Source organism: Phocoena phocoena, chromosome 18 (assembly GCF_963924675.1).
Source record: "Phocoena phocoena chromosome 18, mPhoPho1.1, whole genome shotgun sequence".
NCBI classification, from domain to species: domain Eukaryota; kingdom Metazoa; phylum Chordata; class Mammalia; order Artiodactyla; family Phocoenidae; genus Phocoena; species Phocoena phocoena.
The window spans coordinates 51809976-51829246 of record NC_089236.1 but is presented as its reverse complement, the minus strand read 5'-3'; positions in this window follow the sequence as shown (position 1 = coordinate 51829246).

Here is a 19271-nt window from a genome sequence, read left to right as displayed (position 1 = left end):
TGAGAAATAAATAAAATAGTCTTGTGTTTCCAGTGGCTATAGTACCTAAAATAGGCTTTCCTAGAGCCAGAAACATGCTATGTTGAAGTTAACTTTTCTTTGTCACAGTTTTGGATGATAAACATCTAAAAGTATTAATGTTTGAAGATTTCTATTCTCTACTGGGGCCCTTGAAACTAAGATGGAAGAAATTCAACCAGTATATTTACATTAGAGTATAAGCTCGTGTGGTAGGAAGCTGAACTAGTTGACCAAGAATTCTTGTCACCTTATACATTTTGTGATTTTTTTCCAAGGTTTTTTTCTTTTTTTAATTCTAAATGTGTTTTGAGGTACGTGAACATTAATTGTAATGTAAACTATTATACAACTGTCTTTCTGACTTTATAGGCTGGTGAATTTTGCTATTAATATTGAATACAAATGATGACAATTCATTTATGACCACTCAAACAGCATTTGTGACATTTAATGACAAAGGTTAAAACATCCATTGTGGATGTTAATTTTGAAGATGCAAATTACGCATTATTTAAATTTTTCTGGCCATCTAAAAAACTCTTACCTGAGAAACAATGTAAGATTCCCTCAGAGTTATCTGGGATTATGAAATTGTTGAAAATATTATATGCTCAGTGATACATATCACTGAGCCATTTTCTCAAAATTGAAGGAGAAAGGGAAAAAATCATTATACAATTATCAGGCTTTCTAATGAAACAGAAAGCCAAGAAAAAGAAAAATCCTTTTATATTTTAAAAACTGAGGAAGTTTTTTCAGACATGCCCAAACTTTAAGCGAGAATTTCTTCAGCCATCTAAATGCTCTAGAGATTTTGGTTCTCTCTCTGTGTTCACAACCAGTTGTATAACAGAAATCCTCAATATTGCTTTCCTCCCTGTGTGTGAAGTAATGAATCATTGATTATGTGACTTGTGATGTATTCTATTAAACACTAAAGAATAAAACATTCACCCTTTAATTATTCGTCTTGGCTCTTTGGTATGGCTCAGACACTGGTCTAATTTCATTTCAGGGGTTCTCTGAACACTGGGAATGCTTCCTAAATTGTTGTAGGGCTAATGGCATCAGAAGGACTCCTCACTGGGTAATTGGCCAGGAGGGCCAGGAATGAATGGGCCCTTTCCCCAGAGTTTATTGTCAAAAACCCCTGTTGTCAAGGTGGTTTGGTCCTCAATGTGGAGTAAAAGTCCTTCACAAACATTTTCTTTGACCACAGTCTTGGCAACACATGTGAATTACTTTGAACATGGGGGATGTAGGTAGAGATGACCTCTTAAAGTTTGTGGGGAAAAGGAAATAGATGCTGTGAGATGGGCCTTAATCAAAAGTATAATGCATGAAGATAAAATTCTAAAGAATATGGGGAGAGGCTCTGCATTTCGGATATAGGGGCTCTTTCCTGAACCATCCTCAGTCACTGATGTCCCCTGTCTCGAGAGAAAGCATAGTGCCTCCGACGTTAAGAAATCACAGAAGCTGGAGCCCATCACACCAGCCCCGGGCTGCTGGACTGTGGCCCAGGAAGCAGTGAGTCAGGTGGGCAATGAGGCAGGCTTTGCCCTTCCTCTTTGCTTTTGCCTTTACTTCCTCCAGATAGCTTTTGTTTTAGTTTTTGAAAAGTTTATGGTGAAAAATTTAAGCAATATAAGAGTGTGTATCGTAAAAAGTAGATCTCCACCCTCCAGTAACCCCTAGTTTTTCCCAGGGATAATCACTAGTGCATTTACAGAGACATTACATATAAATGAATGAATATATGAATGAATGAATACATAACTAATTCCCCTCTTTTTTGTATTCAGTAGAATTTATGCCTATTCCTTGTCTTGCTTTCTTCTCTTAACCACTTATCCTGGAGCTCCTGCAACACATGCTCGTACACGTAACAATGATCTATCTACCTCATCTTATTTGATGGCTACATGATACTGTGCATGAAATGCCATTGTCTAGATGTGCTGTCATTTATTTTACCAGTCTTTTTTTGATGGGCGTTTAAATTTCCAGGCTTTTAAAAAAAATTCTACTTCAAAGAGTGCTGTATTGAATATCTTTTTACATAAATGCAAATATATCTGAGTCTTTTTTGGATGAAGTGATGCCAAGAGAGAGAGCACCTGGAGGTACTTTTTTCTTCTTTAAGAACTATGGAAATAATAGGATTCATTGGAAGCTCTCAAGGGAATGTGGATGATGGTGGTGTGAAATAACTCTAGAATCATTAGGTATACAAGTGTGAAGTTCTGCATAGCTTTCATATTAAGGACAAGCCCCCCTCACACACACACACTAAAAACACACACACTTTTTTTAAATTTCTTTTTTAAAATATATATTTTTATATAGCAGGTTCTTATTACTTATCTATTTTATACATGTTAGTGTATATATGTCAATCCCAATCTCCCAATTCATCCCCCCACCAACTGCTTTCCTGCCTTGGTGTCCATACATTTGTTCTTTTCATCTGTGTCTCAATTTCTGCCTTGCAAACTGGTTCATCTGTACCATTTTTCTAGATTCCACATACATGCGTTAATATATGATATTTCTTTTTCTCTTTCTGACTGACTTTGCTCTGTATGACAGTCCCTAGGTCCATTCACGTCTCTGCAAATGACCACTTTCCTTCCTTTTTATGGCTGAGTAATATTCCATTGTATATATGTACCACATCTTCTTTATCCATTCATTTGTCAATGGGCATTTAGGTTGCTTCCATGATCTGGCTATTGTAAATAGTGCTGCAATGAACATTGGGGTGCATGTGTCTTTTTGAATTATGGTTTTCTCTGCATATATGCCCAGTAGTAGGATTGCTGGGTCATATGGTAATTCTATTTTTAGTTTTTTAAGGAACCTCCATACTGTTCTCCATAGTGGCTGTATTGATTTACATTCCCACCAACAGGGCAAGAGGGTTCCCTTTTCTCCACACCCTCTCCAGCATTTGTTGTTTGTAGATTTTCTAGTGATGCCCATTCTAACCGGCATGAGGTGGTACCTCACTGTACTTTTGATTTGCATTTCTCTAATAATTAGTGCTGTTGAGCAGCTTTTCATGTGCTTCTTGGCCATCTGTATGTCTTCTTTGGAGAAATGTCTATTTAGGTCTTCTGCCCATTTTTTAATTGGGTTGTTTGTTTTTTTAATATTGAGCTGAATGAGCTGTTTATATATTTGGGAGATTAATCCTCACCCATTGATTCATTTGCAAATATTTTCTGCCATTCTGAGGGTTGTCTTCTTGTCTTGTTTATAGTTTCCTTTGCTGTGCAAAAGCTTGTAAGTTTCATTAGGTCCCATTTGTTTATTTTTGTTTTTATTTCCATTACTCTAGGAGGTGGATCAAAAAAGATCTTGCCATGATTTATGTCAAAGAATGTTCTTCCTATGTTTTCCTCTAAGAGTTTTATATTGTCCAGTCTTACATTAGGTGTCTACTCCATTTTGAGTTTATTTTTGTGTATGGTGTTAGGGAGTGTTCTAATTTCATTCTTTTACATGTAGCTGTCCAGTTTTCTCAGCACCACTTATTGAAGAGGCTGTCTTTTCTCCATTGTATAGCCTTGCCTCCTTTGTCATAGATTAGTTGACCATAGGTGTGTGGGTTTATCTCTGGCCTTTCTATCCTGTTCCATTGATCTATATTTCTGTTTTTGTGCCAATACCATATTGTCTTGATTACTGTAGCTTTGTAGTATAGTCTGAAGTCAGGGGGTCTGATTGCTCCAGCTCCGTTTTATTCCCTCAAGATGGCTTTGGCTATTCTGGGTCTTTTGTGTCTCCATACAAAATTTAAGATACTTTGTTCTACTTCTGTAAAAAAATGCCATTGGTAATTTGATAGGGATTGCATTGAATCTGTAGATTGCTTTGGGTACTATAGTTATTTTCACAATATTGATTCTTCCAATGTGAGAACATGGTGTATCTCTCCCTCTGTTTGTATCATCTTTAATTTCTTTCAGCAATGTCTTATAGTTTTCTGCATACAGGTCTTTTGGCTCCCTAGGTATGTTTATTCCTAGGTATTTTATTCTTTTTGTTGCAATGGTAAATGGGAGGGTTTCCTTCATTTCGTTTTCTGATTTTTCATTGTTGGTGTGTAGGAATGCCAGAGACATCTGTGCATTAATTTTGTATTCTGCAACGTTACCAAATTCATTGATCAGTTCTAGTAGTTTTCTGGTAGCATCTTTAGGATTTTCTATGTATAGATCATGTCATCGGCAAACACTGACAGTTTTACTTCTTCTTTTCCAGTGTGTATTCCTTTTTTTTCTTTTTCTTCTCTGATTGCCATGGCTAGGACTTCCAAAACCATGTTGAATAATAGTGGTGAGAGAGGACATCCTTGTCTTGTTCCTGATCTTAAAGGAAATGCTTTCAGTTTTTCACCATTGAGAATGATGTTTGCTGTGGCTTTGTCATATATGGCCTTTATTATGTTGAGGTAGGTTCCCTGTATGCCCACTTTCTAGAGAGTTTTTATCATAAATGGGTGTTGAATTTTTTCAAAAGCTTTTTCTGCATCTATTGAGATGATCATATGGTTTTTCTTCTTCAGTTTGTTAATACGGTGTAACACATTGTTTGATTTGCGTATGTTGCAGAATCCCTGCATGCCTGTGATAAATCCCACTTGATCATGGTGTATGATCCTTTTAATGTGTTGTTGGATTCTGTTTGGTAGTATATTTTTGAGAATTTTTGCATCTGTATTCATCAGTGATATTGGTCTGTAATTTTCTCTTTTTTGTGGTATCTTTGTCTGGTTTTGGTATCAGGTTATGGTGGCCTCATAGAATGAGTTTGGGAGTGTTCTTTCCTCTGCAATTTTTTGGAAGAGTTTGAGAAGGATGGGTGTTAGGTCTTCTCTAAATGTTTGATAGAATTCACCTGTGAAGCCATCTGGTCCTGGACTTTTGTTTGTTGGAAGATTTTTAATCACAGTTTCAATTTCATTACTTGTGATTGGTCTCTTCATACTTTCTATTTCTTCCTAGTTCAGTCTTGGAAGGTTATACCTTTCTAAGAATTTGTCTGTTTCTTCCAGGTTGTCCATTGTACTGTCATAGAGTTGCTTGTAGTAGTCTCTTAGGATGTTTTTTATGTCTGTGGTGTTGTATTTTTTTTTTTCATTTCTAATTTTATTGATCTAAGTCCTCTCCCTCCTGATGAGTCTGGCTAATGGTTTATCAATTTTGTTTACCTTCTCAAAGAACCAGCTTTTAGTTTTATTGATCGATGCTATTATCTACTTTGTTTCTGTTTCATTATTTCTGCTCTGATCTTTATGATTTCTTTCCTTCTACTAACTTTGGGTTTTGTTTGTTCTTCCTTCTCTAGTTCCTTTAGGTGTAAGGTTAGGTTGTTTATTTGAGATGTTTGTGGTTTCTTGAGGTAGGATTGTATTGTTCTAAACTTCCTTATTACAGCTGCTTTTGCTGCATCTCATAGGTTTTGGATCGTCATGTTTCATTCTCATTTGTCTCTAGGTATTTTTTGATTTCCTCTTTGATTTCGTCAGTGATCTCTTGGTTATTTATTAACATATTGTTTAGCCTCCATGTGTTTGTGTTTTTTTCCCTGTAATTGATTTCTAATCTCATAGTGTTGTGGTCAGAAAAGATGCTTGATATGATTTCAGTTTTCTTAAGTTTACTGAGGCTTGATTTGTGACCCAAGATATTATCTATCCTGGAGAATGTTCTGTGCGCACTTGAGAAGAAAGTGTAGTCTGCTGTTTTGGGATGGAATGTCCTATAAATATCAGTTAAATCTATCTGCTCTATTATGTCATTTAAAGCTTGTGTTTCATTATTAATTTTCTGTTTGGATGATCTGTCCATTGGTGTAAGTGAGGTGTTAAAGTCCCCTACCGTTATTGTGTTACTGTCGATTTCCTCTTTTATAGCTGTTAGCAGTTGCCTTATGTATTGAGGTGCTCCTATGTTGGGTGCATATATATTTATAATCGCTATATCTTCTTCTTGGATTGATCCCTTGATCGTTACGTAGTGTCCTTCCTTGTCTCTTGTAACATTCTTTATTTTCAAGTCTATTTTATCTGATATGAGTATTGCTACTCCAGCTTTCTTTTGATTTCCATTTGCATGGAATATCTTTTTCCACCTCCTCACTTTCAGTCTGTATGTGTCCCTAGGTCTGAAGTGGGTCTCCTGTAGACAGCATATATATGGATCTTGTTTTGGTGTCCATTCAGTGAGCCTGTGTCTTTTGGTTGGAGCATTTAATCCATTCATATTTAAGGTAATTATCGATAAGTATGTTCCTATTACCATTTTCTTCATTGTTTTGGGTTTGTTTTTGTAGGTCCTTTTCTTCCCTTGTGTTTCCCACTTAGAGAAATTCCTTTAGCATATGTTGTAGAGCTGGTTTGGTGGTGCTGAATTCTCTTACCTTTTGCTTGTCTGTAAAGCTTTTGATTTCTCCATCAAATTTGAATGAAAATCTTGCGGGGTAGAGTAATCTTGGTTGTAGGTTCTTCCCTTTCATCACTTTTAATATGTCATGCCATTCCCTTCTGGCTTGTAGAGTTTCTGCTGAGAAATCAGCTGTTAACCTTATGGGAATTCCTTTGTATGTTATTTTTCATTTTTTCCTTGCTGCTTTCAATAATTTTTCTTTGTCTTTAATTTTTGCCAGTTTGCTTACTATGTGTCTCATCATGTTTCTACTTGTATTTATCCTGTATAGGACTCTCTGTGCTTCCTAGACTTGGGTGGCTATTTCCTTTCCCATGTTGGCAAAGTTTTTGACTATAATCTCTTCAAATATATTCTCGGGTCCCTTCTCTCTCTTCTTCTTCTTCTGGAATATCTATAATGCGAATGTTGTTGTGTTTAATGTTGTCCCAGAGGTCTCTTAGGCTGTCTTCATTTCTTTTCATTCTTTTTTCTTTGTTCTGTTCCACAGCAGTGAATTCTGCCATTCTGTCTTCCAGGTCACTTATCTGTTCTTCTGCCTCAGTTATTCTGCTATTGATTCCTTTTAGTGTATTTTTCATTTCAGTTATTGTATTGTTCTCTCCGTTTGTTTGTTCTTTAATTCTCCTTGGTCTTTGTTAAACATTTCTTGTATCTTCTTTATCTTTGCCTCCATTCTTTTTCTGAGGTCCTGGATCATCTTCACTATCATTATTCTGAATTCTTTTTCTGGAAGGTTGCCTATCTCCACTTCATTTAGTTGTTTTTCTGGGGTTTTATCTTGTTCCTTTATCTGGTACATAGCCCTCTGCCTTTTCATCTTGTCTGTCTTTCTGTGAATGTGGTTTTTGTTTCTCAGGCTGCAGGACTGTAGTTCTTCTTGCTTCTGCTGGCTGCCCTCTGGTGGATGAGGCTATCTAAGAGGCTTGTGCAAGTTTCCTGATGGGAGGGTCTAGTGGTGGGTAGAGCTGGCTGTTGCTCTGGTGTGCTGAGCTCAGTAAAGCTTTAATCTGCTTGTTTGCTGATGGGTGGGGCTGGGTTCCCTCCCTGTTTGTTGTTTGGCCTGAGGCGAGCCAACATTGGAGCCTACCCGGGCTCTTTGGTAGTCTGGTCTAATGGCAGAGTCTGGGCGTGCTCTCTCCAAGGAGAACTTCCCAGAACTTCTGCTGCCAGTGTCCTTGTCCTCACAGTGAGCCCCAGCTTCCCCCCGCCTCTGCAGCAGACCCTCCAACACTAGCAGGTAGGTCTGGTTCAGTCTCCTGTGGGGTCACTGCTCCTTCCTCTGGGTCCTGATGTGCACATTATTTTGTGTGTGCCCTCCAGGAGTGGAGTCTCTCTTTACCCCAGTCCTGTGGGAAGTCCTGTAATCAAATCCCGCCTGCCTTCAAAGTCTGATTCTCTAGGAATTCCTCCTTGCCTTGCCGGACCCCCAGGTTGGGAAGCCTGACATGGGGCTCAGAACCTTCACTCCAGTGGGTGGACTTCTGTGGTATAAGTTTCCTCCAGTCTGTGAGTCACCCACCCAGCAGTTATGGGATTTGATTTTACTGTGATTGTGCCCCTCCTACCATCTCATTGTGGCTTCTCCTTTGTCTTTGGATGTGGGGTATCTTTTTTGGTGAGCTCCAGTGTCTTCCTATCAATGATATTTCAGCGGTTAGTTGTGATTCCGGTGCTCTCACAAGAGGGAGTGAGCACACGTCCTTCTACTCCGCCGTCTTGAACCAGTCTCCCCCTTTTTTCTATTTCTGAAGGTCCTCCCCTCTCTGTTTTTTGTTTTTTTGTTTTTTTGTACGTGGGCCTCTCACTGTTGTGGCCTCTCTGTTTGCAGAGCACAGGCTCCGGATGCGCAGGCTCAGCGGCCATGGCTCATGGGCCCAGCCGCTCCGTGGCATGTGGGATCTTCCTGGACCGGGGCACGAACCTGTGTCCCCTGCATTGGCAGGCGGACTCTCAACCACTGCGCCACCAGGGAAGCCCCCCCACTCTGTTTTTATTCTAGTTTTTTTTTCGTTAATTATGGCTGATGCTTGGTTTGTAAGAATGTAGTGCGGAAGAGGAACTACAACGTATCCCATATTTCTTAACGAGGCACTTCTTGGGGGAGTTGGAAAAGGATGGGAAGCTATAAAGTGAATATGGGACACCTTCCTGGAACATCAGTTTAGCTAATTGAGGTGTGGATGTATGAGTTGGGGAATTAAGTCGTTTCACTGGAAATTTACATGAATTTAAAAGACAAAAGTCCTAAACATTAAAGAGATACTGAACTTGTAGAATTCCAGGGAGGAGTTCACCTTCCTTTGTGGTTAAGAACTTGGTGGTGGAGGGGTGGGGTGGGGTGGGGTGGGGGGGTGGGAGGGAGGGGGACGCGGGAGGGCAGAGATGTGGGAGCACGTGTATGTGTATAACTCATTCGCTTTGTTGTAGGCAAGGGGCTAGCACGCCATGGTAGAGCAGTTATACTCCAGTGGAGATGTGAAAAAAAAAAATTATATGAGAAAGTAAATAAAAAACAACAACACGTAAAAAAAAAAAGAACTTGGTGATGGGGGTGGTGGTGATGGGGTTGAAAACTGCTGGTATCTGCTGGGCTTGTAGTTGATGGATAGTTTAGGGAAATATTAGTCTCTCAAGTTCTCTGCTTTACTCTCTTCACAAAATAAGTTTCAAGGCCAATGCTTCTTTGGAGCCAGAAATCACCTCTCCTTCTACTCACAGATAAGAGTGGCCTATGGGGCTGAGTAAAAAAGAGGTTTCAAGGGCCACTTTAAGCCATTAGCTCTTAACTTGGCTCCTGCAACATTTCTCCATGTACAACCACTCAGTCACTCATTCATTCAAAATCTCTTGAGTACCTACTATGTGCGGGACTGTGCCAGTCTGATATAGATACACAAATGAGTAAGCACTGAGAATTAGTAAGGGGGCTGAATGAATAATGACAAAATAAGTAGGAAGTGCAGTGCTGGGATAGTCTGAGTAGTTATAGGAGTGAGAAAGGGGGATATCTAACTCCTGCCATAGACTTGCTAGAGGAGGAGATGCCAGAACTGAGGCTTAAAGGTAAAGAAGAGGAAGTGGAGGTGCCTTCTAAGCAGAGGCCAACTTAATGAGGAAAGACCTGGAGATAGTAAGAACCAGAAACTCATGGGAAAAAAAGCTCCCCACCCCCCCCCAAAAAACCCACAGCCAAAAAAAAACTGAAAAAGCCCACCAACCAAACAAAAAACAGCTGAAGAGGCAATGAGAGCCTCACATACCATGTTGAAGGATTTGGACATTAGTTATTAGGGATGAAGAGTTTTAAGCAAGTGTGGAATAATCAGAGGATTCCTTTTTGCGAAGACCACTTGAGGCTCTGTGGGGGATGTGTTTGGTGGGCATAGCAAATTAGAAACTGCTTAGGTAGCTGTTTATGGGGTAAGGTTTATGTACATTAAGTCACATGCAGAGCACCTGGCTGCAGGGGTGGGCTAAGGTTTTGTTCACCTTTCTTCTCCCTTCAAACCTCTCAGGTCATGCAATTTTACATGAGATTCGGTTGCAATAATATTGGGAACACCGTGTTGGAATGAGAAGCTCTTTTTTTCTGCTCATCCCTAGATCTCATCATCAAGAGACATATTAGGGAGTGTTGAGAGAGACATAATAAATTATTTATTTAGTAGGTAGTTTATCAAGCACCTGCTGTAATGCATCAAGAATGCTGAAATAGGGGCTTCCCTGGTGGTGCAGTGGTTGAGAGTCCGCCTGCCGATGCGGGGGACGCGGGTTCGTGCTCCGGTCCGGGAGGATCCCGCATGCCGCGGAGCGGCTGGGCCCGTGAGCCATGGCCGCTGAGCCTGTGCGTCCGGAGCCTGTGCTCCGCAACGGGAGAGGCCACAACAGTGAAAGGCCCGCGTACCACAAAAATAAATAAATAAAAATTAAAAAAAAAAAAAAAAAAAAAAAGAATGCTGAAATAGCAACTCATCTGTTCAGCTTTCAGCAATCATTAATTGAGCCCCTAATATATTTGAGACACAGGCATATCCTTTCAGGTGTGTTTTCCTTACCTTCAACAACAGAGAGCAAAATGGTGAACAGGTCAGTTAAAGGGCCTTTACCTCTGGAACTACCAAAAATCACAGAAAACTTAGCCATGTTAGGCCTTACACACTTTGCATGTTTGCACTTCCCCCCTACAATTTAAAAAATATTGATACATTTAATAGCTACTAAGAATGATAACCTGTGCGTGTTGCCCCCCTCTTCCCACCCACCTGGTTTTTCAAAGTGGAAAAGCACAGTAATGGCAGATTCTAAAATTTTGGGCTTCTCTTTTGTTATAGTAGCTGACATCAATTTCCCAAATTATTTACAAATTATTCCTCATTAATTCATTCTGTTACTTTCTGAGTGGGTGAGAAAGAATCCAAGGTAAGAGCAAGCCCTCATTTCTGTATAAAAAAGGAAAGGGGAGTAGAAGTATTTTCTTATTTAGCCTTTATCTTTCTTCTTTGGAAAGCATTGAATAAAAGTCACAGGTTAGAGTGAGAGAAATGTAAGGGAAATGAAACTAGGATTTTAGATTTCCTGGTGACTTGGGTTGCTTGCTTCTACTTTATGGCGTGGTCTTAATATTCACTTACCTTTGACCTCTATCTGCCCATTCGTAGGAGGGGAAAAAAAGCATTTATTTCTTTATTTTTGTTTCAGGGCTCCATGCTGCCTAGCACATAATAGATCTTCAGTAAAAATTTGTTGAATAAATGAATGAATGTTTATGTTAATTTAGGTATTAAGGAGTAAAAGAACTAACTTAAAATTGCCCTTTACTTTTTTGGTAACACTACCAAGAATCAATTATCCCTCTGTATACCTATATATGTGTTTTTTTGAGAAATTTCTAACTGTAGTTTTCATAAATAAATACATAAAAATGACTGTCCTTCTCTTTGAATTGAAAGTCAGAGTTTATGATGAGACCTGAACTGATTTGGGCATTTGTTTCTGAATAGTTATTAGGTGGCAGCTGCTCCAAAGCCCAAAATACTTGACAACATTTCCATTTTATGATGGAAGTTAAGTTCACTGACAGCCATATTATGGGCCTTCCCCTAGGGCTGTTATTTGTCACACAGTTTTGAAAATCTTAACTGGAAAGTTTCAAGAGGTGCCTCTTAAGAGTTGTAGGAAAGAAATTTGACTTCCCTGAAATGCTAGAGTATACGGTTCCAAATGTTCAGCTGGTGAGAGTTGTGGGTTTTTTAAATGACAGTTTCAAGGACTTTTAAAAAATAAATGACCTGTACAATGATGCTCTGACCTTAAAATAGCAGATATGTTTTTTTTTTCTCTGCTCAGAACCATGTGTATTCAAAGTATAAATTCTCTCCCTGAGTTTATGTCAGAAACACAGCTGTAAGGTCAAAGTTTTATCCACGGGATCTGAGAGGGTTTCTTTTAAAACGTGAGCAAGAAAAAACAACAGTGCTAAGGACTGAATGTTTATGTCCTCCCAAAATTCATATGTTGAAATCCCAACCCCCAATGTGATGGTGTTTGATGGTGGGGATTTTGGGATGTGATTAGGTCATGAGGATGGAGCCGTTATGAATGAGGTTACTGTCCTTATAAAAGAGACCCCGGAAAAAAGAATTTGGAAAAGAATAGATACATGTATATGTATAACTGAATTGCTTTGCTGTACACCTGAAACTAACACAGCATTGTTAATCAACTATACTCCAATATAAAATAAAAAGTTAAAAAAAAGAGACCCCAGAGAGACCCCCTCATTTCTCCCACCATGTGAAGATACATGAGAAGACAGGTGTCTAGAACCAGAAAGCAGCCCCTCATCAGACAACAAATCTGCCAGCTCCTTGATCTTGGACTTCTCAGCCTCCAGAACTGTGAGAAGCAAATGTCTGTTGTTTAAGCTAGCCAGTCTATGGTATTTTTGTTACAGCAGCCCAAACTGACTATGACAAAGTTTCACAACAGTGAAACTTCCTTATATTGTTGTTATATTTCTCCCCTGTAATGCATAGTCTTCTTCTACCCAGAGTCTTCAAAGAATTCTCAAAAAAGCTTCATGTTTTTATCATCATGTAGTTTCATTCTAGGTTTGCATCAATTTGGGGATAAGTGAGGAAAATCACTACTCTTATTTTAGTTTCTGGATCTAACAGGTGAAAAGAACCTTTGGGGCTTGCACATGTTAAGTCTGTGTAGGCTGTTGACAGGAAGATGGAGGATGGACAGGATTAGTCAGACACTGAGTAGTGAGAATGTTTGAAGCGTGATTATGAAAGACAAGAATTCTCTTTTTGTATAAGAAAGTTGAATTTACAAACCTATATAAATGCTGTCCTTCAAAACAACTTTTTGAACTACTGTTTTGGTAGACTTTACATTTATTTCAATAAGAGCTACAGGAAATTAACTTAAAATGACATTTAGCAGATTATTAGTAGACAGAAGGGAGGGAGTATCTCTTAAAAACTGTTGTCAGTATACATAGCTAGTGGGAAGCAGCGGCATAGCACAGGGAGATAAGCTCAGTGCTTTGTGACCACCTAGAGCGGTGGGATGGGGAGGGTGGGAGGGAGATGCAAGAGGGAAGAGATATGGGGATATATGTATATGTATAACTGATTCACTTTGTTATAGAGCAGAAACTAACACACCATCGTAATGCAATTATACTCCAATAAAGATGTTAAAAAAAAAAACAAAAAAGAAAACTGTTGTCAGAGAAGATGAAAAAGTTCTGGAGGTGGATGGTGGTTATGGCTGCACAACAATGAATGCATGTAATGCCACAGAATTGTACACTTAAAATGGTTAATTTTATGTATAGTTTATCACAGTAAAAATAATATGGGTTTCATAAAGAGAATATAAAATATAGAAAACTATAAAGCAAGTAAAAATTTTTATTTAACCCTACCAAAAAAGTTGACATTAAAATCACGTCCAATTGTGATGAAGAACTATGGAAGGTCACTTCTCTGGCTGTGTTATGCCAGTAATGTAATTCTCAAACATATTAGCAATTCTCCATTTGGATGATTTATGAGTCACACAATAAAACCAGTCTAATAACTTTTAGTAACCTTTTAATTTCTGAAAATTTGAGAATATGTGTTTGTGTCAGTATTGCTTAAATTTGTATTTCATGGATTTTCTATTTTTGGTGCTTCATTCCTCTCCATTAGCTCAAATAATTAAGATTTCTTACTCAAAATGAATTGAAATGAAATTCCACCCAATCTGGAATTTCAAAGGGCTTTGCAAGAACATTATAATTCCTGTTCCACAAGTCAAAGGGAGGAATGAAGGTAAGTGTGTTCAGAGTCAGGAACCAACTTAGCATTTCTAACGTTAAGAAAGGGTTTGGTCTATGTTCTGTCTATTAATATTCTCATTGTTATATAAATTAGTGTTTATAGGGGCTTATAGCATAAGGCCAGTCTTTATGGAACAAAGGTATGTAATGGAGAAGTCACAGTTGTTCCTCTGCAACAGGAGGGTTAAGGATGAGTAACAGATGTGAGAATCTGTTTTAGCTGCTTTGGAGTTGGCATCATTTGGGAAGCTGAATCAAAGCTGAAGGTTGTCAACTCATGTGGAAGTAGATGCTTCAGAGTAATGGATTGTAAACTTGGGTGAAATTGAAACTGGGAAGGAAATACATACCAGATGGCAGAGGAACCAACTCTACTGAAGTAGTTTGGGGGATTAGACATACAGACAGAGCAGTGGTTCTCAATAGGATTTGGGATGGGGGGGCAGTTCTTCCCCCTCACCAGGGATCATTTGGTAATGTCTTGAGACATTTTTGTTTTACAGGTTGGGGGAAGAGTGCTACTGGCATCTAGTGAGCAGAGAGCAGGGATGCTGCTAAACATTCTGTTAGTATACAGGGCAGCCTCCCACAACAAAGAATGATTTGCCCTTACATGTGATAGTTCTGAAGTTGAGAAGCCCTGTGATAGAAAGGAGAATGGCTAGGTGGACAAGGGACTGCCCAGGGTAAGACGTTTTGTCCAAATGTAGAGTAAGGTGTTGAATGTTGCTGGGTTCCAAGAAGAAAAGGTTATGTGGATTGTCAGATTTGAGCTGGGCTTAAGTGAAGGAGGGAAGTGGTGGGTGTGTAGTTAGACCCTTGCTAAGGTATTTTTGTAACCTTGGTGGGTGTTCCATTGGGAAAAGCCAGGAGAAGCCAGGACCTGGAAAAGAATTGATCGGAAAGTCATGCCAGGCTGTGTATCGAGTCTGGAGGAGAGCAACAGACAGCAAAAAGGAATGTCAAGAGGCCCTAGAAAGATGAAACGGAGTGGGTAAATATAGTGGGTCTGGGTAGGTAAGTGTGGAAGAAAGTCTGGGAAGAAGTGGAAGGTAAAAAGGAACAGAAGCTAGCGAGGTGGAACAACGGTTCTCAAACCTTTTACACATTAGAGTCACCTAGAGAATTAAGAAAAATGCTGGTGCCTTGGCCCCATCTCAGACCAGGGTGGGTTCTGGACTTCAGGTATGTTGACAGACATTTCCCAGATATTTCTAATGAGCAGCTAGGGCTGAGAACTGCTGTCCTAACAGGTCAGTAAAGTCAAGGAGGAGCAAACAGGGCGACTGACTAGAACAATACTCTGAAATAAGCTGCCATCTAAGATTAGGGGCTGCTTGTCCTGTGTTGCAGTGTTTTGCTACCTGTCCTTTGCAGGGGTCTGTGTGGGCTGTCGCTGAGGTGCGTGGGCCAGGAGCTTCAGGCTGGGTTTTGCTTATAATTTGATATAAGGAGCGAGCAGGCAGCAGTGACTAGTGACTGAGCTTTGGGTTTAAACTTGCAGAGTCCCCTAATTACCTTGTGAAGGAAAGAAATCACTTAAAGTAAAAATAATATTATGGGGCTTCCCTGGTGGCGCAGTGGTTGAGAGTCTGCCTGCCGATGCAGGGGGCGCGGGTTCGTGCCCCGGTCTGGGAAGATCCTGCATGCCGTGGAGCCTGTGCGTCCGGAGCCTGTGCTCTGCAACGGGAGAGGCCACAACGGTGAGAGGCCCGCGTACCGCAAAAATAAATAAATAAAGTAATAATATTATGTAAGTTACGTGGACAATTAAAAATTACTTCATATTCTACATATAAGAATGATGTTATAAAAAGTAAAGATGTAGACTTAAAAAAAAAAGAATGATGTTATAAGAGAAGAAATGAAAAGCCATCAAACTATGGATATCTTGGAGAAAGTTCATAATTTTCCCTACCAGTAGCTGATAAAGGCAGCCTGTTTTCTTACCTCGTTGCCCAAGGAAGGATGATGAACTGGCCGGAGGTTACCTCTAAGGGCCTCCTTTTCAGAAGGTTATCCCTGATCTGCCTTTTCCAGATCTGAGAAAACATTCATTTCTAGTAGAAACGGAATATGAGTGAAAGCATTCTCTATCTGTAGATTCTGGGGACATTTTTAAAGGGATTGAATAAGTGACTGGTGGTGAGAAGTCTGTTCCATTTTCATTTGTCTCTGGCAGGGCCTGGTGGCAATTTAATATTCTTTATTATTATTTTACATGCGACTTCCTTCCTAGCTTATGATTCCTGTCAGGACTGTGTATTATTACCCATTAGTCATTTTTCTTGGGTTCAAAGGAGGGCTGGTGTATTTCAGTCATTTTGCTTGCAATTTGATTTGTGTTCTCTAAAATCCCAATTTAGTTTCATCAGTACATTTCAACATACAACAGCTGGGCCCCTGGATGGACTTATTTACATACATTAGCAGCTGAAAGCTAAGCACCAGTGACCCAGAAGCTGGCCTGATATTTTCCCAGAGCCTCACCTGACAGTTTTTGAAATAAACTCTTCCTCCCTATTTGTAAACTATCGGTGTCAGTGACAATATCCTGTGAACAGTTTAAAAAAACCTGTTGGTCTCCAGATAACTTTTAAGCTAAAACACTTTGATCAAAAACCTTAAAGGATAATCAGAGAACAGGTTTGGTCCTACTTTAGTATCGGGTAAGGATATTGCCTTCTCCCATTACAATGATCTCTGTTATTAGACAAATGTTAGAGAAATTGGTTTCTTAATTGGTCAGTGGCTGCCTAAAGACAGATAATCCATTAATCCACAAACATCATTGTGACTGAGGCCTGAACATGACTCTGAACACCTGACATCACACAGTCATGACATAAGGACATGGTGTGAGGCTTATGGACAACTCAGGGTTTTGTTTTGTTTTACCATTTTCTTTGTCTAAATTTTGTTTAAATTTTTGAACTGTGGTCTTGGTCTGTGTGATAGACTGAAAAATACCACCACCACCCCGAAAACAAGAGATATCTCCTTCCTAATTCCTGGAACCTGTAATTGTGAAAAAAGTGTCTTTGCAGATGTTGATAGAGTTAAGGATTTTTGAGATCAGGACTTTTGGTTATATGGGTGGTTCTTCAATGCCATCACAAGTGTGTTTATTAGAGAGGCAGAGGGAGATTGGAACACAGACAGAAGAGGAAGAGGTCATGAGACTGTGGAGGCAGAGGTTGGAGTGATGGGGCCATAAGCCAAGGAATGCTGCAGCCACCAGAAGCTGGAAGAGGCAAGGAAAGGATTCTCCTCCAGAGCCTCTGTAGGGAGTATGGAGCTGCCAACACTGTAATTTCAGCCCAGTGAACCTGATTTTGGACACCTGGCCTCTGGACTGTGAGAGAATAAATTTCTGTTGTTTTAAACCACCACATTTGTGGTAATTTGTTACAGCAGTCATAGGAAACTAATATAGTCTATAAGAGTCTCTCCCATGGTTTTGGACAGGTAGCTTATTTTTTCTACTATGTCAATGTCAGTGTATTTTTTCTAGAAATTGTTAATTTTCTTGATATTTTTCATTTGGTATCTTATTTAGGATCCATTCATTCTACTGAGTCCTTTCTATTTGGGCAAGCAGAGACAAGTAGGGTAGAGGAGCTGTAGGATTAGTTGATCTGCTAAAGAAATCCCCAAACATGGGGCAAAACATTTGTGAACAAGTAACCCAGAAGATTTGTTATTCCAGGAAAGAGAGAGAGTATTCTCTGCTATATATTAAATGTTTATCATTTCAGCATTTTACTTTCCTTTCCAGTTTCCATGAAGATGGATAGACCCACTGTATTTTATCAGTATAAAGTAGTGTTCTACCTTAGAACTGGAATTATACTCTATGGAATGGTTATTGGTATGAGTTACAGATTGTTATGATTCTGGACTGAAGTGGAGAAAATAGAACCAGGATGTCCTTGTCCTGTTTAGTCAATAGCAGAGTACTGTCAGACTTTGCTTCCTCTGCTGCGATATGACCATGATGCACTGGGGCCGGCTTATGAATTATGGGACACTGTAATACAGGTGTCACTGAGGATAATGTGGGCCCTTAGGGGAGCCTATTCATACATAAGATGTGATGCACAGTGAAATGTTTCAGAAAAGCTAATGGGTTTTTGGTTTTAGCCAAAGGTCCTGGAGCTATGAATGAAACAAACTGCTGGAGATTTTTAAAATGTTCTTTGTAAAAGCACTTCATGAATTCTCCTATTAAAAAACCAGAAAGACATAATTCTTTTTTAATCATTGACCCCCTTGTGTGACAATAAGCACTTCTTAAAGGGAACAGTCAAAACTTTATAATAGGGTTGGAAAAACTGAAATGGCTTTGTTTTGCAAAGAATTTTAATCATGCTATGTGTGCCTATGTGTTTACCAGAAGATATCAGTAAGCAAGCATTTCTTTGAAGACTTAATATTATGACAAAATTGTTAAGTAAATTCTCAGTTAAACATAAATGATTCTATTTTCCCAAGGACCTTCCTGTTGGAAATGGGTGAACTCCTTTTTTTTTTTAATTAACATCTTTATTGGAGTATAATTGCCTTACAATGGTGTGCTAGTTTCTGCTGTATAAAAAAGTGAATCAGCTATATATATACATATATCCCCATATCTCCTCCCTCTTGCGTCTCTCTCCCACCCTCCCTATCCCATCCCTCTAGGTGTACACAGAGTACCAAGCTGATCTCCCTGTGCTATGCAGCTGCTTCCCACAAGCTATCTATTTTGCAATTGGTAGTGTATATATATCCATGCCACTCTCTCACTTTGTCTCAGCTTACCATTCCCCCTTCCCGTGTCCTCAAGTCCATTCTCTACCTCTGCATCTTTATCCTCTCCTGCCCCTAGGTGCTTCAGAACCACTTTTTTTTTTTTTTTTTTAGATTCCATATATATGTGTTAGCATACGGTATTTGTTTTTCACTTTCTGACTTACTTCACTCTGTAAAACAGTCTCTAGGTCCATCCACCTCACTACAAATAACTCAATTTCGTTTCTTTTTATGGCTGAGTAATATTCCATGGTATATATGTGCCACATCTTCTTTATCCATTCATCTGTCGATGGACACACGTTGCTTCCATGTCCTGACTATTGTAAAGAGTGCTGCAATGAACGTTGTGGTACATGACTCTTTTTGAATTATGGTTTTCTCAGGGTATATGCCCAGTAGTGGGATTGCTGGGTCATATGGTAGTTCTTTTTTTAGTTTTTAAGGAACCTCCATACTGTTCTCCATAGTGGCTGTATCAATTTACGTTCCCACCAACAGTGCCAGAGGCTTCCCTTTTCTCCACACCCTCTCCAGCATTTATTGTTTGTAGATTTTCTGATGATGGCCATTCTGAGCGGTGTGAGGTGATACCTCATTGTAGTTTTGATTTGCATTTCTCTAATGATTAGTGATGTTGAGCATCCTTTCATGTGTTTGTA